Source organism: Pinus tabuliformis, chromosome 1_2 (assembly GCF_031772625.1).
Source record: "Pinus tabuliformis cultivar Carrire ecotype Pingquan chromosome 1_2, CPIR1, whole genome shotgun sequence".
Classification (NCBI taxonomy): domain Eukaryota; kingdom Viridiplantae; phylum Streptophyta; class Pinopsida; order Pinales; family Pinaceae; genus Pinus; species Pinus tabuliformis.
The window spans coordinates 648,922,682-648,948,530 of NC_142298.1; positions in this window are offsets into that span (position 1 = coordinate 648,922,682).

The window sequence follows — 25,849 nt, forward strand, 5'->3', positions numbered from 1 at the left end:
TTTCTTCTCAGGCATCATTATTTAAATCTATTTTCTATTACTATCCCGATCCATGGAGGAAGCGATCAAGTAATGGCCTCAAATTTGTTGGGTCTAAGATGGGTGGTCTATAAAAATGTTAATACTACATCAAAATTGATCATTTCCTTGTAGCAATTTCAAAAATGTCCTATAGAATGATCAGGCCCCTATGTTGATGCAAGGATGAGGATGACTCAGTTTCCCTGGTCTTTACTAGAGAGCATATGATGAAAATAACAAAGAATTGGGAAGAATGATGGGTGTCAGATATTTGTATAACACTAAATGATGGTATCTGACAAGTTATAGATGTATTAAGTAGGTTGAGAGCTCTATAGAGACACACAGATAAGTGTGAAAACTATTGAAGATAATGAAGAATCCTATAATTGTATGAGTTGGTTCTCGATACATTAGGATAGGAATTGGTTTCTATTTCTTAGGGTATGGTTATAACTTCCCTAATACCATGTATGCTATATAATGTTTGAAGTATATTGAGAATGTGGAGCATTATGCAGAGCCAAACTCTCCTTCGTAGAGCTGACCAATGAGCTTTTTATTTATTAATTCAACAATCTCATTTTGACATGATATCAGAGCTACAGGGCTGAGGAAATCTGTACCTGAGTAGAGAGAGGCCGGTGTGATTGAGGCAAAATCAACGTAGATTTTGGCGAGAAAATCGCACCGATTTAACTACTACACTTACGCGATTTTTTATTTCAGATCGGTGCAAGTGCTTAGAGGAAAATCATGCTGACCTTGTGTGAGGGGAAGAGGCTACATTTTTTGTCTTTGCATGAAGGCTGCTGGAGGAGATCAATGGCCGTGGTAGGATCGAACCACATATGGATTGATTAAGGCCACATTTTTTTTGTGAAACCTTCTAGGTCACTGCAAACTATCGTGGAGAGTGCAGAGAAAGTGGTGCGGAGGGCTACTGAGAGAGGCTTCAAGAGTAGTGGCATGGAGAAGCACGTGTAGAGTGGTGAGGATGACTGTCGTGGAAGCCAGCAAAGCAATAGTCGGAGGTTGTATATCGGCAGTGGAATCGTTGGCCGTGGAGGATGTCGTGAGAAGAAGAAGGATGTGGGGTGATAGCCGCAGACTGAGTATTTTTTGTTTCTCGATGCTAGTCTATCTGCTAGAGGTAGTTCTGCTACTACTGGTGGTGATCGGAAGGTCACGCTGATAAACCTCTAATAAACCTGTCATGGTCATTCTGTCTTTGTCGCTGCAAATTGGACGAGAGATGTTGTCGAGGTTCTACCTAAACTTTGATTTTGTGTCTTTGTTTTGGTTGGTGAGAAATGGACACAAGTCATAGTTGAGTTGCAAAAGGGATAAAAGTGGTAGGCCACTTGTAAAAATTGAAGGATTGAATCCATTTTTTTTAATTAAAAAAAAGGAGGGCATTGATTATTTAAATTGGGGTTTTTTATTTAAGTTTTTTTTTAAAGAATTCAAGTCATTTAATTATTTAATTAAAAAAAGGAGGGGTGCATTTTGTTTTGAGAAGAAGGGGGATTTGGGCTCTTTTTGTCTTGGATTTGGGCTCATTTTTTAATGTGGATCTGGCATTTGGCAGTTTATTTTTTAAGAGATTGGGGTTGTTTTTTAATTATTGGGGTTGAAGAGTTTTATTCATTCAAGATGAATAACCAATTAGCAGAAGATGACCTCAATGAAAACAACGAGCTGGATGGATCTAATTACTTTGGTTGGAAATTCAAGTAATAAACCCTATTTGAGGGACACAATGCATAGACGATTGTGAACAATGATGAGGTGAAGCCAAACCTCATTGCAGGAGGAACAGGAACAAAATCCAAGATTGGGACAAGTGGGAGACTAAGGCAAGAATTCTCCTGAAATTGTCAGTTAAATATTGCATTATCCTGCATATCCATGATTGCAATATTGCACCAGAGATCTGGAAGACGCTCAAGGATCTCTATGAGGTCAAGAACACCAATCGACTGTTTTTCTTGAAGAGCAAGTTTCTCTCCATCAAGATGGAGGAGAATGAGATAGTTGTAGCATTCACTTCACGGCTCACAGAGCTCAAGAACAAGCTGGGTGATATCAGTGAAGTTATGTTAGATACAGATCTGGTCATGATTACCATAAATGGTATGACTAACGAGTATCAGATGTTCATCACTGGCTTGAATGCAAGAGAAAAATCCCCCGTGTTTGAAGAATTGATAGGGATCCTCATGCAAGAGGAGGAAAGGTGACTGACTCATAAACCCCAAAGTTTAGATCTGGCCTTAATGGTGAAGAAGAAGCCCTTCAGAGGAAAGCCAAATCAACACAGAAGAGCAACACAACCCCACAAAGAAAAATGTCCTCACCTCAAGGTATGTCTTTCAATAGAAATGACTATGCGACCAAATGTTTTTATTGTGGTAGAACCGGTCATATAGCCAGATATTGTATGAAAAAAGATGTTTTCTGAACATCGAAAGAAACATAAGCAGCATGTAGGTCATTTTGTTGATGAGGAACATAGTCAGAACATCATATTGTTCATATCTCACTCTGCACTTTCGACTAAGGAGGATAAAACAGATACCTGGTTTGTCGACTTAGGTGCATCCATCCACATGACAGGGAACAGACAGTGGTTTGAAGAATTCAAAGAGACCAGCAGTGGAGCAAACATCTATCTTAGCGATGATAGAGGGTACCAAATCAAAAGTTATGATAATATTCCTATTGTTTTTCCTGATGGAAATATTAGACATATCCATAATGTTATGTATGTACCGAGGATAAAAAAGAATCTGATCTCTGTTTCTACTATGACTGATCAGAATCTCAAGGTAGAGTTTTATAAATCATATTGTGTCATTAAATACCTGTTGGATTCTATGAAGCCTATTACATTAGGTATTCATGTGGGAGGATTGTACAAGTTAAATGTCAAAATCACACCACATCAGGCATTGGCATCATCTTCCATGACTACAATGGACTTATGGCGTGAGAGGTTCAGCCATATTAACTTCAATGATTTTCTTCTTTTACAGAAAGGAGGTATGTTCGAAGGTCTTCTTGTTTTAAAATATGCTCATATTGATTGTGATGCATGTGCGCTGTGAAATTTGTACAAAGATGAATTTCCTGCGAATCCTGATAGAAAGAAGAGAGATATACTCGAGCTGGTACAGACAGATCTATGCAGGACTATGCATACAAGATCATTAGGTGATGCATAATTTTTTTTTATTGTTTATTGATGATTGTACCAGATTTACTTGGGTGTATTTACTCAGGAAGAAGAGTAACACTTTTGAATACTTCAAGGAGTTCAAAAGTCTACTTGAAAAATAGACAGGTAAATGCATTAGGATTCTCCGCTCGGATCAAGGAGGAGAGTACAAGGAAGCTTTGTACTCAAATACTGCAAAGATAATGGGATACAACAACAATTTACAGTACCCCACACTCCTCAACAAAATGGGGTTGGAGAGAGGAAGAACATAACCCTTCTGAAGTGTGCTCGTAGTATGTTGAAAGGTAAGAATCTTTCTAACGACTTTTGGGCTGAAGCGATTAATATTGCAGTATATCTAAAGAATAGGAGTCCAACAAGAAATTTAGATTTTAAAACTCCTTTTGAATATTTATTTGGTTATAAGCCTGTAGTTAAGCATTTGAGAGTTTTTTGCAGCAAAGCCTTTGCTCACATCCCAAAGGAATATAGAAAGAAACTTGACTTGAAGGCCATCAAATGTTTTTTTTGTTGGGTATTTTACAGAATTTATGGCTTACACATTGTTTAATCCCGCTACTCATGAAGTGTTTTCAAGCATAGATGTAGTGTTTCATGAGCAGGTTAATGATGGAAGCCATGAGAGTGCTAAGGGAGAATGGCACGTGCCCTTGTTGGTGGAAGAAGGAGGTGATGAATCAGGTGATAGCAATGACCAGTAGTAGATACAACAGTAGCAGGAAGGGAAAGAAGATGATGTAGATGTTAAGCCAAGTCCAGAAAATGATGATCAGACAAGGTTTGAAGCTACCCCACCACTCAGGAGATGAGGTACAAAAGCTCAGTTTCCAGCAAGATATAGGGAAAACTAGTATGATGAATTTTGTTGAACCTTCTAGTTATAAGGAAGAAAATGAATGTAGTGAATTGACAACAACTATGGAACAGGAATATGAACCTATAATCAGAAACAACACTTGGGAGCTGGTTGACCTTCCTGAAGGGAAACAAAACATAGGCTGTAAATGGTTGTATAAACCCAAGATTAATGCAGATGGAACCATAAATAAATTAAAATCTAGATTAGTAGCAAAGGGGTATTCAAAAAAAGAAGGCATTGACCATGAATAAAAATTTTCCCCTGTGGCTAAACTAAATACTATCACAATGTTGATTGCTTTAGCTACTAAGAAGCATTGGATGATTCACCAACTAGATGTAAAATATGCATTTTTAAATGTGGAATTGAAAGAGAAGGTTTATTTAGAGAAACCCGAGGGGTTTTTCTAGAGAGGGAAAGAACACTTAGTCTGTAGATTAAAGAAAGCTCTATATGGACTAAAACAAGCACCCAGTTCCTGGTATGAAAAGATTGATTCATTTTTTCTACAACTTGGTTACAATATAAGTAAAAAAAACCCTAATATGTATACCATGAAAGATGAAAAGGGGTGCATAGTGTTGATTTCTTTTTATGTGGATGATTTAATTATTATAGGTGATGATATTTCTCTAGTCAAAGAAATCAAGAAAAAAATGTCACAGGTGTTCAAAATGAAAGACCTTGGTGAATTAAGATATTGTTTGGGTCTTGAGATTTGGAGAGATTCAGGACAAACTTTTATGTCCTAGGGTAAGTATGTCATAGGTCTACTGGAAAGATTCAAGATGGATCAATGTAAGGCTGCAGTAGCACCACTACAATAGAACATTAAACTTTAGAGTGAGGATGGCTCTAAAGAGGCAGATACGACACTTTATAGATAGCTGGTTGGGAGCATAATCTATCTTACCACTACTAGACTAGATTTGGCTTATGCAGTCAGTATGCTAAGTCAATACATGTCCAAACCACTTGAATCATTGGAATGCCGCAAAAGGTGTTTTAAGGTATCTATAAGGAACTATACACTATGGTATTATTTATATTGATTCCTTTGATGTTTGATTGATAGGATTTACAGATTCCAACTGGGTTGGAAATGTAGATGACTATAGATCCATAACAGGCTATGCATTCAGCATTGGATTTGCAGTGATTACATGGAGCAGTAAGAAACATAACACAATTTCCTTATCTTCAGCGGAAAGCAGGGTATCAAGCTATGTGTGAAGCAACATGTGAGGCAATTTGGTTGCCGAGACTTCTCCAGAATGTCGGGGAAGAACATAAAGATGCAACAATAATCAGATGCAAAAACTAGAGTCCAATCAAACTTGTTAATAATCTGGTGTTTCACAAGAACACTAAACACATTGATACACAATTCCACTTTGTCAGGGAGAAAGTTCAATCAAAAGAAATCCATCTTGTATATTGTAAAATGTGTGATAATGTTGCAGACATTTTCACTAAGCCTCTTGGAAAAATTAAGTTTGAAATGTTTAGGGAGATGTTAGGCATATTTGTGAACCCCTTATCCATTAAGGGGGAGTGTTGAAGATAATGGAGAATCCTATAATAGTACGAGTTGGTTCACGAGACCTTAAGATAGGAATTGGTTTCTATTTCTTAGGGTATGGTTCTAACTTCCCTAATACCATGTATGCTATATAATGTCTGAAGTATATTGAGAATGTAGAGCGTTTTTTAGAGCCAAACTCTCCTGGTTCAAGCTCTCCTTCATAGAGCTAACTAGTGAGTTTTTTATTTATTAATTCAAGCATCTCATTTTGACACAAATGACTCAATAATGGCTATTTTGGTTGTTGATCGATGTGGAGAGTTATAGTGCTTTACATCAACATTTTGCATGACTACTTTATTTCCTGTTAAAACTGATTCGAGTTGAATACTGCGCATCGAGAGAGAGCTAAGGCCTCTTTGCAGACTGGAATCATTAGTCGGCCTCCTCGTTCTCTTCTCCTTCCCCATCCATCTTGCACTGCCTTCATTAGGAGTTGTTGATATGGTGTAAAATCGAGTGAGTGATGTATCTCAGGTGGGTGGAAACTCAATGAAAGTAAAGAAAGATCAGCGATGGTAGATGTGGGTCCCTCCCTTTGGAATCTCACCATCCATCCCTAAACCTATTCTAGAAATTGCGTGTCAATCCCTTGGATTTCAATCTCATGGTGGTCGCACCCTCTCACTCTTCCTCGCTTAATGACAATTTCTCTAGAAAGTGTTAACTATGTATCAACCTATTTTCTATTTAGAAAAATAATTTATGAGTAGTTTTTAAGTGAGATTTTTTTGTAAAGTTTTCGAGTTTATTTTCCAATTTAAATTGTCTAGAATTTGACAAGGATATATTAAAATAACAAGTTTAATATTCAAACTCTTTACCATCAAAGTGCCTGACAAATTTTTTATGGTGCTGAATCTATATATATATAAAGTCAAAAAACCAGTTTAAACAATACAAATCAAGATTTGGAAACAATTTTTTTGGCCAAATTCTGACTATAAATCTACCCCAAAATACAAAAATCCTCACTTGGAGCATAATTCTAATTAATAATCAATTATGTGAGTGTCCCCTTTTCAAGGCAACCAATATTTCTAGAGCTATAGCTCCATTAATACCCTAGGGCATTTTATACCAATCCTTAGATTTTGCAATTGCCTTGAAATAACAATTTTAACGTTTGAACTCTTTACCATCAAAGTGTTCGAAAGGTTTTTTAGTTTTTTGAGGGTGTTGAATCCATATATATATGCAATAAAAGAACTAGTTTAAAAAATACAAATCAAGATTTGGAGACAATTTTTTTTGCCAAATTCTGACCAGAAATCCGCCGCAAAATACAAAAATCCTCACTTGGAACATAATTCTAAATAATAATCAATGATGTGAGTGTCCCATTTTCACATCTAGAGCTATAGCTCCATTAATACCTTGAAACACTGCATACCAACCCTTAGATTTTGTACTTACCTAAATCCAAATATTAACATATATTGCCTAATACATTAATAAAACTGTAACTCCATAAATATTAATAAACACTTTTTGCAACAAAATACTTTACAAATGAAATATCTTAATCACTTCATTCATGTGATGATGGTAGGTGCAAGTGGGTCGGCTCTGAATCAAGGTCTATCAAGCGGTGTGAAAAATAGTGGTCTAAGAATTTTTTCCTACAGGCCTGGTAAACTGAGCTAACTTTATGTCATAAGGATAATTCCGTTGTGTTATTTTTGATTTTTATATTATATTTATTTTTACATAATTATATTAAAGAACTGGGGTATTCTTTTTCTTGGCATGCATGCAGCTGGCATTGACTTCATCTTTACTCAGATGCAACCTGTAAGGACCTGTAATCCTTGGCATGCCCACCAGCACAATGTGCGAAGTCGACTTGGTGAACGAGTAGCTTGAATGAAGAAGGTGCAAGCTTAACCGAAGGTGTGAGGTAACAGTGCGCATAAGGGAAGGCTGAACGAAGGTTTATATAGCATGGGAGCATGGTTGGATTGCCCATGGGCTGACCTACAATTTATGAAAAGGCCAACTTACATTTGGAGGATTTGCAATGAGTAGGGGGTGCTCATAACGTGGAGGAAAAGTCAGCTTGGGTAGCCTAACTCGCCCTTCCGCCCATATATATAAAATGATGCATGGAGTCATTTCAAACAACGAACTTTTCTCATCATCCAATGAAGGAGAAGTGCGCAAGACTAAGTGTAGCTGCAATGAATAGAAGGGAAGGCACATAACAGTGATGTGCCCACTCTTGGGCAAGGCCACACGGAGGTAACACGTTGTCTCAGTTTTGGGTGACGGCGTGGGTAGGAGCACTCGTCGACTGGTGAAATCATGCGAAGTTGGTGAACGGTGGAACATTGGTGAAGCCGAGTGAACAATGGAACGTTGGTGAAGCCGGGTACGAAGGAAGAGGGTGTCTTGGTGACTTGGTGGAGTCACCCACCCATCGTGCATGAAACAAGGCTCGGTTGAGAGGTTTGGTAGGCAGCTCGTGTGAGGGCGCACCCGCCCAGCTTGGGCAAGGAATCGTGGTTATCACATGGAGGTGTGAGAAGTTGTAATTTTGGATAAGTACGAAACTTGGTGTTTCCTAAGTATACTTGTAAAGCTTTGTAACATTGAAAGATTGTATAATATATTATATTCGGGCAGACTCATTGTTCAGGGAGTTGCCCCTCCCTTTATATTGTTCAATTGTGTTCTTCGTTTATAATTGTTGATGATAATGAATGTGTATGGGTGTTCATTGGTATAAAGGAAACATAATAATTACTTGGTTGAGAAACTCAAACTAAGTAGGACAAGTGGTTAGGCGTAGTCCATGAACATAAGTATTGGTGAAAAGAAAGTGTTTGGTGGTGCCACAACTCGCCAAGAGCGGTTGAAAGACTACTGCTGTCTTGGGGGCATGGCACAACCCTTCCCTAAAGGAGTTGTTGGCCTACATCGACTGTTATTCCAATTTAAGAATATTTTCCGACTTGTTGGTAGATACATTGGTTTTTTTAATGTACTTTTTCATGTTCAATCTAAATGTTTTTGGGTTTCTTGCGCTATGGGTTGGAAAACCGTTTTTTTAAATGGGTGTAAGTTTTAACGACAATTTCTGTAAGAGTTGGTGCGATAACGTTCATGAGAATCATGTCAAATCAAGGTATTTGCATTGAATTTTTTGGTCCCTCTGTTGGAAAATTATTATGTTTTCTAGGTTTATATGTCTGTTCTACTAAAAAAAAATGGTGTGACTAACATTTTTGTATCATCAAGTATTTAATGATGATTTAAAAAAAAAAAATGATTATATATTAGCATAACCATATTAATAAATGTATATTAATCATATTCATTATTAGTAAATATAATTAATTTACTTTATCATATAAATTTAATATTTATGTTAATATTGATATTTATAAATATATAATTATAATATTAATATTAGAAAAATAATTATTATTTTATAAAATACTATTAATATATTATAATTATGATAATAATTATAATAACAATTTATAATAATTATAATATTAATCTCAAGGGTTTATAAACTCTTGGATTTAATATCATAAACTTAATAGATTAATAAAGCTATAAGATTTTTCATATTATAAATCTAAGAGATTAATATTATAAACACAAGTGATTATTACTATTATAAACCCAAAGCATTAATATTATAAATTTAAGGGACACACAAACCCAATGAATGAATATTTTAAACCTAAGGGATTATTAATAATAAACTCAATGGAAAAGATTAATATTATAAACCAAAGAGATTAATTTTATAAATCAAAGATATTAATAAACGCAAGTGGTTATTAATATTACAAACCCAAGAGGTAGATAACTCAAATGATTAATATTATAAACTCAAGTTATTAATATTGAAAATCGTAGTGATTAATCTTTTCGAGATTAGACTTCTGTGGTCCATAATGTTTAGAGATAATTTTCCGAAGAAATCACATCAAATAATTTATTGGAGCCAACGTTTCGAACCCTCCATTGCGGTTGATCATCAGGGCAAAGATGGAGCATCTGATCTAACATTAACAATACATATAAGTGGAGATGCTTCAAAAAATATAAATTGATCCATTAGAAAGTCAAAAATAAAAATTAATTAAATAAAAAATAAATTTTATTGAAGCGTTATAAAGTCAAAGTAATTACAAATGTTTAAAAACATCCTCCTTTAAAAACAATAAATAAATTAATTAATTAAAAAAGAAATAATAACAAATAAAATAACATAAATTATAAAATAAATAAATAAGCATAAAAAATGAATAATTAAGAATCATACAAAATTTCAAAAAGAAAAAAGGAAAATAATAATAATAAATAAATAAAAATAAGCATAAAAAATTAAGAATTAAGGATTAATCTTATAAAATCTTGGAATTAATATTATAAACCCAATGGATTAATAAATCCAACAGATTTAATATAATCGTAAGGGATTATCAATATTATAAACATAAGAGATTAATAAACCAAAGAGATTATTAATATTATAAACCCAAGGGATTAATAAACCAAACATATTAATATTATAATCCTAAGGGATTATTAATATTATAACGCAAGAGATTAATAAATCCAAGAGATTATTAAACCCAAAGGATTAACATTGTAAATCCAAGGGATTAACATTATAAATGAAAAGGATAAATAAACCAAATGGATTAATATTAAAAACCTTTGGGATTAATATTGCAAACCCAAGAGATTCTTAACATTATAAATGGAAGGGATTATTAATATTATAAAGCTTAGGATTAATATTAAACCTTAGGAATATAAACCCCCAGATTAATATTATAATCCAAAGGGAATATAAACCTAAGTAATTAACATTAAACCATATGATTAATATCATAAGCTCAAGGGATTATGAATCTTATGATTAATACTATAATCCCAAGAGACTATAAACCCTACGATTACCATAAGATCAATATATCAAACTTAAAATTAATATTATAAACCATAATAAAATAGCGATTAATATTATCAACCCAAGAGATTATTAAAATTTAAAACCCTAAGGATTAATAAACCCAAGGGATTATTGATATTATAAACCCAAGGAATTAGTATTATAAACCAATGGGATTATAAACCGAAGAGAATAATATTAAACCATAAGATTAATATTATAAACCCTATCATATTAAACTCTAAGATTATTATTATAAACCTTATGATTATAAACTTTTATATTAATACTATAAACCCAAGGGATTATAAGCCCAAGGCATTAATATTAAACTCTAGGAATATGAACCCTAAGATTAATATTATAAATGCACGGGATTATAAAAATTGCAAAAATGGTTGTGAGATTGATTAATAGTAAATTCTAATTCAATAATATTAAACCCTAATATAATAATATTAAGCCCTTATTTAATAATATTAAGCCTAAATTTATAATATTAAACCCTTATTTATAATATTAGACCCTACGTTTAATATTATAAACTCTAATATTAATATTATAAACACTAATATTATAAAATGTTAAACCTAATATTAAACCTTAATACTATAAACTCAATATTAGATAACCCCAATATTATAAAACTAATATGAAACCATAGTTTTTTAATGTAACAATGCGATGTTGAATAAATTACAATGTAATGTAACATTTCAGCAATGCTTGTCATATTGAGATAATGTTTGTTGCAATGTAGTGCTGGATAGATTTTTGTAAAATTCCAATGTCACAATATTAAAGCCTAGTACAAAATCCTAAAATTATTAAACCCAATATAATAAACTCTAGGATTAATATTATAAACCCAAGGGATTAATATTATGAACCCAAGGGATTATTAATGTTATAAACACAAGATCATAATAAACTCTAGGAATTAATATTATAGACCCAAGGGATTATTAATATTATAAACTGAAGGGGCTAATAAACCGAAGGGATTGATAATATTATAAACACAAGGGACTAATAAACCCTAGGGATTAATATTATAAACCCAAGGAATTAATATTAAAAATGCAAGGGATTAACATTATAAACCTAATATTAAAAATCCCTAATATGAGAAACCTAATATTAAACCCTAGTTTTAAATCTAACAATGAGGCATTGGATATATTTTTGCATCATTACAATGTCATAATATTAAACCCTAATACAAAAATTTAACATTATAAAACCCAATATAATAAACCCTAATATTAATATCATGAACACTAAAATTATCCCCATTATTACAAATTATAAGCCTAATATTAAACCCTAATATTATAAAACCAATATTAACAAACCTAACATTAAATCTTAGGATTGATATTAAACCCTATTTAAATAATATTAAACCCTAATATAATAATATTAAGACCTAATTTAATAATATTAACCCTGAATTTATAACAACTTATAATATTAGACACTAATTTCTAATATTAAAACTTAGGATTAATATTATAAACCCTATACCACGGGATAGTTTTTATAATAATATAAACCTAATAGTAAACCATAGTTTTGTAATGTAACAATGCGACATTGAATAAGCTACAAAGTAATGTAAAATTGTGACAATGGTTATATTAGTATTAAACACTAATATAAAATCCTAACATTATAAAACCCTAAAATTTAGGTTTTATGTTAATCCCTCAGAGATTAGTCTTTTAAATTCTTTAGATTAATATTTAAAACCTAAGGGATCAATATTATAAACCCAAAGGATTATAAATCAAAGGATTAATATTAAACCCTATGACTAAAATTAAAAACTCTAAGATTAATATTATAAAACCAAGGGATTAATATTATAAACTCAAGGGATTAATAAACCTAATGAATCACTAATATTATAAACCCAAGGGATACATATTTTAAACCCAAGGGATTAGTAAACCCAAGAGATTATTAACATACAAACCCAACAATTTGGTAAACTAAACAAGTTAATATTATAAACTCAAGGGATTAATATTGTAAGCCCAAGGGATTAAAATTATAAACCTAATGGATTATAAAAACCTAATTTCGCAATGTCTTAATACAACATTGAATAAATTTCAATGTAATGTAATAGTGCGACAACGATTATGATATTGATTGTCACATTGAGACAATGTTTGTGGCAATGCGATGTTGGATAGATTTTTGTACAATTCCAATGCCACAATATTAAACACTAGTATTATAAAACCCTATATGGTAAACTCTAAGATTAATATTATAAACCCAATATTAGAATAACCTAATATTATAAACCTAATATTAAACCCCCTTTTTTTTAATGTAACAATGCAACTTTGAATAAATTGAAATGTAATGTAACCTTGTAACAATGATTGTGTGATTGATTAATGTATTAAGACAATGTTTGTCACAATATGACATTGGATAGTTTTTTGCACCATTCCATCATCACAATATTAAACCCTAATATAAAACCCTAACATTTTAATACCCAATATAATAAAACTTAAGATTAATAATATAAACCCTAATATTATAACCCAATATTAAAAAACCTAACATTAAACCCCAATTTTGTAATGTCGCAATTCAGCGTTGAGTAAATTGCAATGTACTGTAACATTGTGACAATGATTAATATTAAAAACCCTTGGAATTAATAAAACCAAGAGATTTATAATATTATAAACCGAAGATATTAATAAACTCAAGGGAGTATTAACATTATAAATTCAAGGGATTACAGAAACCTAAGGGATTAACATTATAAACCAAGGGACTAATAAATGCAAGAGAATAATATTAAAAATCAAAGGGATTAATATTATAAACCCAAACGATTAATATTAAAAACCCAAGGGATTAATATTATAAACCTATGGGATTAATAAACCCAATCAATTAATATTATAAAATCTTGGGATTAATATTATAAATTTTAGGGATTAATAAACCCAAGGTATTATTAATGTTATAAACCCAATAGATTAATAAACTAAACTAATTAAAATTATAAACCTAAGGGATTATTAATATTATAAATCGAAGGGATTATTAATATTATAAATCCAAGGGATTAATAATATTATAAACTCAAGGTATTAGTAAACCCAAGGGATTATTGATATTATAAACCCAAAATATTAATATTATAAAACCGAGAGAATAATATTACACCCTAAGATTAATATTAAAATCCAAAGGGATTATAAACCCTATGATTATAAGCCTTCAGATTATAAACCCTAATATTAATATTTTTTTTTGTAAGCTTGGCAAGATCTTTTCATTCATATTCATCAAAAGTAGGTTACAACCATATCTAAGGAGTTCAGTCACCTCAACCTGCCCACTAGGAAACTAAGTCTGTCATCTAGAAATAGTAAAGTTTGAGTCTGTTTAATAGTGCCTTATAAGATTGAATGTCTTGAAGCCATCTACAAGCTAAATAATTGTACCATAATAATCTAACCAACAAATTTACCATATAGAGTTAAACAAAATTGAAACCAAATAGCATCAATCATATTGTTATTCATCACAGGAATCCACTGGAGTTGGATCCTTCAAACTTGAACCTAGTAATTCAAACTAAGGAAGAAATGGAATGTTTTTCTCAATGCAGCTAAGATGGATGTTTTGCTTCCTAATTTGGAACTGGATAAGTTGAAATTCCTTCTGGATTTCCTGAAGACCAAGATCAGAATTAACGAAGCTAGCTGGAGGGTTAACTATGGCCTTGGCAAAATCTTCTTCATCAACCAATAGAGGTGAACATTTGCTTATATAGAGAAGTACGACCTCCGAAATGACCATGTTCAGGGACCAAGTCTCTCCAATATTCCAATTGAAACTATGATTAAGTTCTGTTTCCCAATTTGAAATTAGTTGTCAATCATAAGATGGGGTACCTGTTTGATAGGAGCAGGATGCATGTTGGATTAGTTGTCAATCATAAGATGGGGTACCTGTTTGATAGGAGCAGGATGCATGTTGGATTAGTTGTCAATCATAAGATGGGGTACCTGTTTGATAGGAGCAGGATGCATGTTGGATTAGTTGCATGACTGATTTTATACCTCTTCCCCGCGGCTGGTGAACCTAAGCTTGACCATTGTCTCCCCCCTTCCCCACATCCTTCCCCGACCATGACCACCTTTGTCTGAAGAGCTAGAACCGGAGGAAGGACGGACCATGATGCTTCTCGACAAAATAGTGGACACAAAAAAAACCTAGAACAAGCTACCCAAACCTTAAGCTTGGAGAAGCCTGATAGCTTTGGGTCCTTTCTATTACAGTGACAGTAAAGACCTAGTAAATTATCCTAACATAGAGGCATTGGATAGCTAATGTTAGGCCTGAACCAGACAATTAACCTGAGAATGAGATGGGTCTAGCACCCATGACATGGAGCAACATACTTAGGTTACCCGAGCTCGCTTAAGACCAAACATAGAGGTAAAACAAGACGAGTCTTGCACCCAAGGCAAGGGAAAACATGCCTCATCTCCTTGAGCCCGTTTCTAACTAGACACGAAGGTAAAACAAGAGGAGCCAAACATAGGAAATTCTGAATCTTACACACTATCAAAGACATCGGATGGAGTAAACAACTAGCACAGACAAAAAAGCATGAAACATCCATATAACTCCAAGCTAGATATATTTAGTACATTCCCATGCGATATAATAAAATACCACAAAAAACATATATAATATTATAGAAAGAAAACACTACAGAGTAAAACCCAACGGGAACATTCCATAATTCGCAACATAGATTCCAATTTCTTGTAGAGACCATTTTATAAATATTTCTCCATAAGATCCGTGAAACATGAGAATAGGTTGTTGAGAGTAGGCAATGAAGAGGGCGAAGATAAGTAACATACCTGGTGGATTTGGGCATGAGACTGAGGGAACTGGCAACACCAGGGTAACCAGCCTGAACAACCTTCCTCTCTGACGACCACCAGTGATCCGAGAGCACTATACCAATACGAAATACTGAAACTAGAAATAAAACAATTGAGAATTAGGAGTGAGAAACCCTTAACACCTATGGGGAGGTATCACTCTGGCTCATCTCGTTGTTATTAATTGTTGGCATGTGCATTTCCACCATACCTTCGTTACCAAGCATGTGAGAGTTGTGGGTAAGCCTCCATCTGGCCCTTACATCTTTCAACTTACACATCGCCCAGATCCCGACAGGATCCATTTGCTCGCTCACAATGCAATCGTGGAAAACCCTAATGTTAATATTATAAACAAAAGGAATTATTAATATTATGAACCAAAGGGATAAATAAACCCAAAGGATTAATATTATAGACCCTAGGATTAATATTAAACCCTCAGAATATATACCATAAGATTAATATTGTAACACAAGGGATTATAAACATAGTGACAGTGATTTCCAGATTAATTTATATTATAAACTATAGGGTTAATATTAAACCCTAATTTACAAAATTAACCCTAAGATTAATATCATAAACCCTAATATTATAAATGATAAACTAAATATTAAACCTTAACAATATAAACCCAATATTAAAAAGCATTGATATTATAAAACTAATATTAAACCCTAGTTTTTTAATCTAACAATGTGATGTTGAATACATTGCAATGTAATGTACCATTTTGACAATCATTATAAGGTCGATTGTCATATTGAGACATTGTTTGCCACAATGTGACATTTGATAGAATTTTATACAAACTCAACGTCATAGAATTAAACCGTAATATAAAATACTAACATTATAAAATCCTGACATTTAGGTTTTATGTTAATCCATTAGGGATTAGTAATATAAAACCTTAGGATTGATATTATAAAACCAAGGGATAAGAAAAAACTAAGAGATTAATATTATAAACCCATAGGATTAACAATCCTAAGGAATTATTAATATTATATACCCAAGGGGTTAATATTTTTTTAACATTCCAATGTCACAATATTAAACCCTAATACAAAACCCTAATGTTATAAAACCCAATATAATAAACTATGCATTAATCACTTATTGCATGCATTCCATATTGTCCTTGAAGACTAAATCAAATAAGACCAAGTCTAATCGCATCAATACCATGGCCAATTTCCATGGGAAAAGTATGAGGTTTTCTTTTTTCATCCTACAAGACACAAACATGAATTATGAATTTCTAATATGGGTTGCCTCTTGTAATTTTCGACTAGAAATCTAGGTTATCTAGGTTTCTCATCTTTAACAAGAATTCATAGCTAAACTTGGGGAAAACTAAAATGTCTTCACCCATATTAGAAAAACTCCATCCATGACTCAGATTTGAAAGCAGACATCAATGCCAAAGAGCCAACAATCAAGTTAGGGCCCAATATGCAAAGCCCTTTCCCCTTATCTATTCATTTCACCCATTTTTCTTAAGTTAGAGCTTAAATACTTTTGGTGTTCACATGTTCATTATCTATTTTAAATGTCTATGGTAATTATGTTGAAAATTTTCCTTTTGGGAATACTTAACCTCTATAGGTGTTTTTGTAGAACCTCTTACTTTGGCTTGAAATGACCTAAATTTCATTGTCTTAATGCATGAGGTTTGGAGTCCTAATCCTCATTTGGACCCCCAAAGTTTTCACTAACAGGATATCATGAGAAAGCATAGGCTTATTGAAATTAAACCTAAAAAACTATTTCCTACTTAGAGGAATGATTAAACATAGAGGGATGACATATATAAATGACTAGACTAGTTTCTTGTTTCCAAAGGTTTCTTCAATGGTGGCTTCAATTTAAAGTCTAATGTGGCTACATGGTACCTCCCAAGTCTCAAATCATAGGCTCATCCTTTTCATTCTACTTCCTAGATGTGGTTCTAGAATTTCCCCATTTCAATTTAAATCCAATGTGGCTATAGGAAAATGCTTATAAAGCTTTAGTTTCAAGGCTATGGAGGCTTGTATCTATTTTTGACTCCTCTTCTTATATGAGTGTTTTTTTTTTTTGTTAATCTTGGTAGATCCTTCTTTTTCATTATAAAGTAAGTAAGCGAGCTAGAACCATATAGATCCTGCTTAGGTGGTCTCAACTTGCCCATTGGGAAAACAAGTCTGTTGACCACCTAACTGCATTATAAGCCATCCAGTAGCAAAAAATACTTGATCAATCTATCCAAGCTATCCACGTGAAAACTAATAAAAAAATACTAAAAGTCGGCATTTTATTCCTCCTACTCAGTGACTGTCGATGTAACCAGGGCCAGATATTTCGTGCTGGAGCCTGGTAGCTCAGTTGGCACAAAAATTCATGGTAAATGTTTCTCAATATGGTACAGGTAGCCATCTTGTTTCTGAAATTAAAATTGTAGTTTTTGAAACTCTTGTTTTTCATTTGGAAAGTCCTCGACAACAATCATCTAAATTTGTTCCATGGCCTTAACTAAGAGGCATTTCATAAAACAATATAGATATAAGGTCTGCTTGTATGCATCTCTCGGCCTCTAGTGTGTCCTGGATCTGGAACCAGGAGCTTCCAATCCTCCATGTCAACTACCTACATACTCCCTTGGTGGTTTATATCTTCCTCTCATTCTGCTATGAGCTGTTTGATTTCCTCTTTGGTGATTTCTAGCATGTTGTTTACACCTAGTGCTCAGCTCAGTCTTGACCTCACTCCCTTGCAAACTCTTCCCTTGGCCATTACCTTTCACTAGTCAACCCATTACGTCTATGTCCTTGTACCTTCTGACCAACTTCTGTCATTGCCCAGAGACTAGCCTTCATTCTTTTCACGGACAAGGAAAGTTACCTCTTGGTTGGCCTGATAACCCACATTTGGAGTAGTTGTATCACCTTGCCTTCCTGAAGCCGTTGCCCCACTTTTTCCATCATCACCTCTATTTTAACACCCTACAAACTGTTATCCTTATCCGCAGTCAATAAACTCAACCACATGCAATTTCCACCTTCCCTCGTCATGCTTGCCTTAAACATGTCGATGGTCATTGCACCTTGTGCTTCAAGCGTGTGGGACGCAGTGGCACCATTTCTTGGTGTCATTTTCTCTATGATAGGCTTAATGGCTCTGTCCACCAGCTCTCACCCCGATCGGGGGTCCTATATGAGTGATTTAACCAACATTCTTATAATAATAAAAATGATAAAAAGGTATGGTTAAAGAATTTCTATGCAAAATTTGAGGCCTGCTTGGTTGAGGTTGACAGTCAAATTGCATACATGTTTAAGGAGATGATTTTTGGCCTTATTAGCCTAGAAAATTCATCCAAATTAAAGGTCCCTGAGGATATTTTCTACTCTTTTCTAATTAGAGAAGAATAATTATGGATATTGAAGTGCAGGGTAGCTTGGATTCAATATTGGGATAAGAACACAAAGGTTTTTTCACGAGTTCACTAATTACAAGAAAGTTGTAAATGCTATATGGGAGACCAATATGGAAGATAGTATAATTTGTCAATATTTCAAGGAAAAGGTGAGTTCTATGAAAAATACATTAGGCTTCCCTCATTACTCGAATGGCTTAAGGACAGTTTGAAGCCTGTGGCTAGTTACATACCTATTTTTCACATGTTGATTTGAGTTTGAATGGTGTTCATGTTCAAGTGAAAAATAGATAAAACATAATTATCATGGGAAAAATATAGAGTTGGAGGGGCTCTTGGTTGGTCCTTCATGGTTGGTTAGTATAATTTGATATGGAAGTTACTGATGGCCATAATAAAATTTTGGACCATTCTTCTAGTGCTCCCCCTGATTCTATAGAGAACGGATGTTTTGGTTTTCATTGGGAACAAACTTGGTATCTTTGCTAATTTGAGCTATATTTGGAACCGAAGTAGAATAAAAGATGGGCATTGGTTCAAATTGAAGTGATATAAGAGGGGATGATTTCAAATTTATAGCTAGTTATGGTGGAGAAACTATGGAATGAGAAGGCCAATTAGTAGTGGCTACCATTCCATTGTAATTCATGCAATGAGGTGGCCCATCTATAGGAAAAATTTTGGCATGTTTTCAACCCTATTATTGGTAACCTCTTAGACTTGGGTTAGAAAAAGGAGTTTGGTGTTGAGGATTTTTTTGGAAACATCCAATTGTTAGACATTAAGGGATCTATTAATAAGAACGTCCCTTTTTAGTCATTGTGACACTGATTAGGTGGAAGGGTAATCACATCTACTGTGGCTTTTCTACACTACCTTGTTTTTGTTCTTTTGACCCAACCTTTAGTGATTTTCCCTTCTCCTTCCCCATCCCTCCTTTTGGTTCTCTAAAAGGGGTTTCCTCTCCTCTCGTTTCCATTTTCTAGGTCCCTCTCTCCCTTCATAGAGCCTCTCCAAATGTCATTATTCAGGATCGCTGAGGTATTCGTATGTGTTTATGTCCTTGTGTCTCCCAAATCCATTTCTCCAATTGCTCCTAGGGAAGGAAGTGCTACACCCTCTAGCCTCATAGAAAACACAATGAAGTCCCCCACTTTTATGAAGGGCTAGATTTGGATTTCGTTCATTGCAATCGTGTTGGGAAGAAATTATCTTAGCTAGAAGCTTAAGAGAAGGTGATGATGGAAATCAATAAAGGTAGGAAGTCTTCAATTTCTAGAGCCATTGGAGTGGGAGAATCCCTGGGCATAGGTTCTCCATGGTCATCGTCTCCTTCCAAGTGTCACAATTATTATCATTCATGAATTAAATGAAAAGGCATATGTTCTCTCAAAAGAGGCTTTATGTTTTCCTATTAGGTCTATAGGTCTCTACAAGTTTTTTGACGAGAAGGTAGAATCGATGGAGAACATCCTTTGGTGAATACATGTTTTGACTAATAATTTTCTTGGAAGGTTATTATGATATTTTTTTATCATTCTTGTTGTTTTTAGAGGTCCCTTTGACATAATGTATGCATTTTCCACTTTTACTAGCTTAGTGATTTATCTAGTAGTGCATAGTCTCTTTAATGGGATGAACACTCTTGATGATTGTATTAAAACTTTTATATATTGTTTTCTTATGAATATATAACTTTTTTCTTTGGAAAATATCACACAATTTTTTCAATAAAAAAAAATCATAGTATGCATATCAAATTAAAATAAATTTAATAAAAATGATTCAAATTCATAACCATAATATTTTAGGAAATATAATTAATAAATATATAAAATCTTAATTAACCGTGTTCACTAGAACTAAGGGGAATCCATTAGACTTATTACGATAGGTGGACACAATGTAAGCACTAATAACATAGAAACAATGGACATCATTAGTCATCTTAATATAGTAAGCCCATACTAAGCCACCAAAATACGAACAAAGCACGAAGATAAGAATAATTATATATATAGAAATGTGATATATATATTAAATATAAATTAAAATTAATTTTACCAATAACTCACATTTATATTCATTATATTTCAAAACTTCTTATTTAAATTCAATTAATATACATATAAAAGTTTATTATTTACAATAAAAATATTTCTTAATTTAATTCTTTCTTTCTTTATAAAAATATTCTTTTATATTTATATAAAATCTATATAAATATAAATAAAATTATTAGGAATATATATATATATATATATATATAAAAGTGTGATATATATATATATATATATATATATATATATAAGTGTGATATATATATTAAATATAAATTAAAATTAATTTTATCAATAACTCACATTTATAGTCATTATATTTCAAAACTTCTTATTTAAATTTAATTAATATACATATAAAAGCTTATTATTTACAATAAACTAATTTCTTAATTTAATTCTTTCTTTTTTATAAAAATATTCTTTTATATTTATATAAAATCTATATAAATATAAATAATATTATTAGGAATATATATATATATCTATATATATATATATATATATATATATATATATATAATTTATTAAGTTTTCACAGAAATCAAATTTTATAAAATATAATTACTTTCTAAAAATTTTAATCACTCTACATAGAGATAAATCCAAAAATAAAATAAAATTTACACTAAGAGTAGAAAAATTTCATAATATTTTTAACCAACACTATACTATTGAACCAAATTGCTCAAAATACCCCACGATTTTATCCTCAAATTCCTACCATGTACACTAATATGTCCATAATCTTATAACTCAGGATACAAAGGTGCAAAGCTGAAAAAACATGAAGATATAAAAAATATATGCAATGTTTTGATGGTCATATAATATGTGAAGGCATGAAAATAGCAAAAGAATAATCGTAGTTATAGGTTTAGATAGTTATTTTCTAGGTTATATATATATATAACAAATATTAAAATAAATATGTGTTTATAGTTTAAATTTTCTTTATTTTAAAAATATTCTTTGTTTCAGAAAATAATCAAATAAAATAATAATTTTTTGTTAGTAAATTTCCCTGCTGTAATAATTAACAATTTTTTATTTGATAAATAGAAAAAATTTAAAATTAAATTATTATTATAAGAATAATAATATATTTTTAATTTATCAAAAATATTTTAAAAATATATACAAAATTATAGTAAAAAAATTTCAAAATAAAATTACATTTACAACGAAACTAAATATACCTTCACAAATTTAATTTACTTAATCCAAATATATTTAAAATTAAAACTCATTCAAAATTTTGAATCATATCTTTCTCAGAGAACGATATTTCAATTTGTGATGCACTATTTTATAACAAACAATCTTATGAGCATAAACCAACAGAATTATAAGAATAAATTACAATTATATATGGGCTTAATTTCCAATCACCAAAAAGGATTTTAAGCGATGTTTAAAAAAAGCAACAATAAATTGTATGTGTAATAGAAGGAACAATTGAAATTCAATTTGTAACTTATTATTTTAGAAAGTATTTTAACGAGTAATTGCATTCAAAAGTACATTTTGCATCTATTTTTTTTAATCTTCAATATATATTAAATATATAAAATAAAAATAATGTTAATTATAACATTATGATGATGATTAACATTTATTAAGACTAATGTGGTCTACTGGACCTCAATAAAAGAGAGTCTAATAGTCATTCTTCGAAATCTTGTTTCTTTGATCAAAGAGCAGGAAAAGAAGCGTTCTAAGATTGTTATAGTTGGGTTGACTTAATAAGTCAAGAAGATGGAGGTGTGTGGGAATTGAGAGTGGATGTGGACAAGGGTTGGACAATCTAAAAGGAACTTCTTTTCATCTTCTACCTTCTTAGTATCACAAATCTAACAAATTCTATCGTCTCAGGGAGTCTTGGGAGTAGGCCACTGCCTGGTCTCACTCTGAAGCTCATGAGAGGTAGTCCTAATCCTAACGATGTTCATTTTCTTCTCAATGCTAGTCAACAAAGAGAGATAATTTTGGTTATCGAGGGTGGGGTTGATCACCTCCTTATAGTACCTTAGATTCCTTTTACCCTCCAGCTCCTTAGCATCCCACATCTTGTCCTTAAAACTGGAGGTAATAGTATCTTTGATACTTTCCTTTCTTCCCATGATGATCTCCTCCTTAATCCCCCAAGTTTGAGCCAAGACTAATCATCCTAATGCCACCCATGCTTAAGGCACAGGTGGGGGTTTTCACTAAAGTTAAAAGCAATTTTTGGGAGCCTCTTGGATTCCATACTATGAAGCTTCTTCTTCTACATCAGATATCTAAACATAACCACACTTTTAATGGGGGATAGGTCAGCTTCGATCAAGAGGATATTATAGGCATTATTTCCCTTGATCTTGAGGTTATAAGTTATGAATTGCTTTTGGATCATCTCAAGCTTTCTCCATGACTCCCTTGATATACTGCACACCCAAACTTCACATCCGTATAAGATAATAGGGGTGACGAGAGTCTGAAAAACAAACCTTTTTTTACTCCAAATGTCAAGATTAGCTAACTTAAAATTATTTTCAAGCTCATAATAAGCTTTCTAGCCCCCAATAATTATTTTCTCGATGTTATAATTCTAGTTGAGCTAATGAAGAAAGTCAGTACCCAAATATTTATAAGAAGAAACTTAGAAACCTGTTGAAGTCAATGGTTATCATAGAGGAGGCTACCGTGGGTGATCTTTTTGATTTAATGATCATGACTTTAGTCTTATCGGTATTAACTGTCATACCCATCTTGGAGTAGTAGACATGAAGAGTCTTAAGCTGCTTGTCTAGGTCATCATGGCTCCTTGCAAGAAGAACGATATCATCAGCTTGAAGGAGAAGAGTAATGATAATGCCAATGAGATTGGTGCCTTTACAACCTGTATTTTCTGGAGACTCCTCTAGTTTATCGACGTAAATACAAAAAAGGGTAGGGGAAAGGGGACAACATTTCTTAACCCCGATATTACATTTAATATATTTAGACCACCCTTCATTGGTCTTAAGCTTGGCAATGACAGTCTTGTAGAGGTGGATCACAACAATCCTCAGTTTAGGAGGAACCATGATCTCTTCAACCCTCTCCTAGAGCTTACCTTGGGGGACAGTGTTGAAATATTTTCTAAAGTCCACAAAACAACAAAAGAGATCAGTTTTACTATTGCGACATTCCTCTGTGATGATCCTAAGGGTGACAAGGTGGTTGATGGTCGAGTGATGTCTCCTAAAACCAACTTGCCATTTATCTCTTTTACCCTGGTTCTCAAGCCAAAGGCTAATCTTTCTTTCCTGAATGAGCCCATAAAGCTTGGCTAGGATGTGGCTAATAATAATGGTCCTATAGTTATAGGGAACACTTTTGTCCCCATTTTTGAAGATAGGCATAATAAGGCTTTGCATCCAAAGCTTAGGGAGGCCATTCTTTACAGCCAAATTGAGAAGATTGCGGAGATGAGGAATGAGGAGAGATTTTCCCATTTTAAATATCTCAGCTTCGTAACCTTCAATATATTTGTCTTTCCCATCAACCAACTTATTAATCCCAAACTCAACGTCTTCTAGAGAAAAAAATTATCTTAATAGGAATGTTTAGGATGGTGCCCATGGTGTCTAGAGAGTCATACAACTTCTTATGATAGTTATCCCAATTTTATAGGGGGATAGAATGATTATCTTTAGTTTTACGAACAAGCACATTTGTCTCTTATTAATATATGACATCTTCAATGCAATCGGTTGTTGTCATCTTGTAAAGTATGGAACCTAAATTTTAAATCTCCATGAATCAAATGGATAAAATAAAATGTTTATTTTAATTATGTTTTTTTCACTTTTTAATTAAGTTCATTAATAAAAAAAAATGATATGAATAAGTGTTCTATGAAATGAATTATGGTTTTTTCGATATTTGATATGATAAGTCATAGTATTGGCCCATGATATTTTAACAAAAGCTATTTGAAATTAAAATGAGGGTGAATCTTCATAGTTAAAATATTTTAATAATCATGTTAAATAAATTATTTGAATGTCAACTATGTATATATTTTATATGGTTAAGAAAAAAAATGTATATATTAGATAAAACAATTGTCCATTGGGGTTATCTCTATCTGTTGGGATGAACTTTGATGCCTTGGTGAATACTGTTGTAATGGCTTTGAGCATGGGAAAACCATTCTTATGTGAATATAACAATGGAGCATTATAGTATGAACAACCTCACCCTTACTTTGGGTCATCTTACCTATTGGATAAGAGGGATGCAATTTCGACCATTTTTTCCAGTAATTTTGTCTTAAATTCAATAATAATTTACTGGAACTGCATGTTTAAGTTGTGTAGTTAGCACTATCCAAGTTCCATATGTTGATTCCATTTATACATTCATAATCCAAATTAAACATATGAAAAATTACACATATTATCTTGTTCTCTCTTTATATACCCATTTTGTCCACATAAAGCATATAGAAAGTCAAATCTATCTAAATGAAAACCATTTTTCAAGTTTTACATTTTAAAATATGTATATACCTAACACAATTAAATTTATATAATTATTCACCTGCCAATACAAAAACAAAAATTAAAAATAAAAATAAAAATAATAATAGAAAAATTTATAGAGCATTCGAGTCTATCAAAAACCCATTTCTCAAGTAATAAATTTGTATAACGAGCGCACAAAGAAACTTGAAAAATTAAATAATAATAAGAAGATACAGGGCATCCCATGTATCAAAAACCCATTTCTCAATGAAAAGTAAGAAATAAATTTGTACAGTGGGATCAAA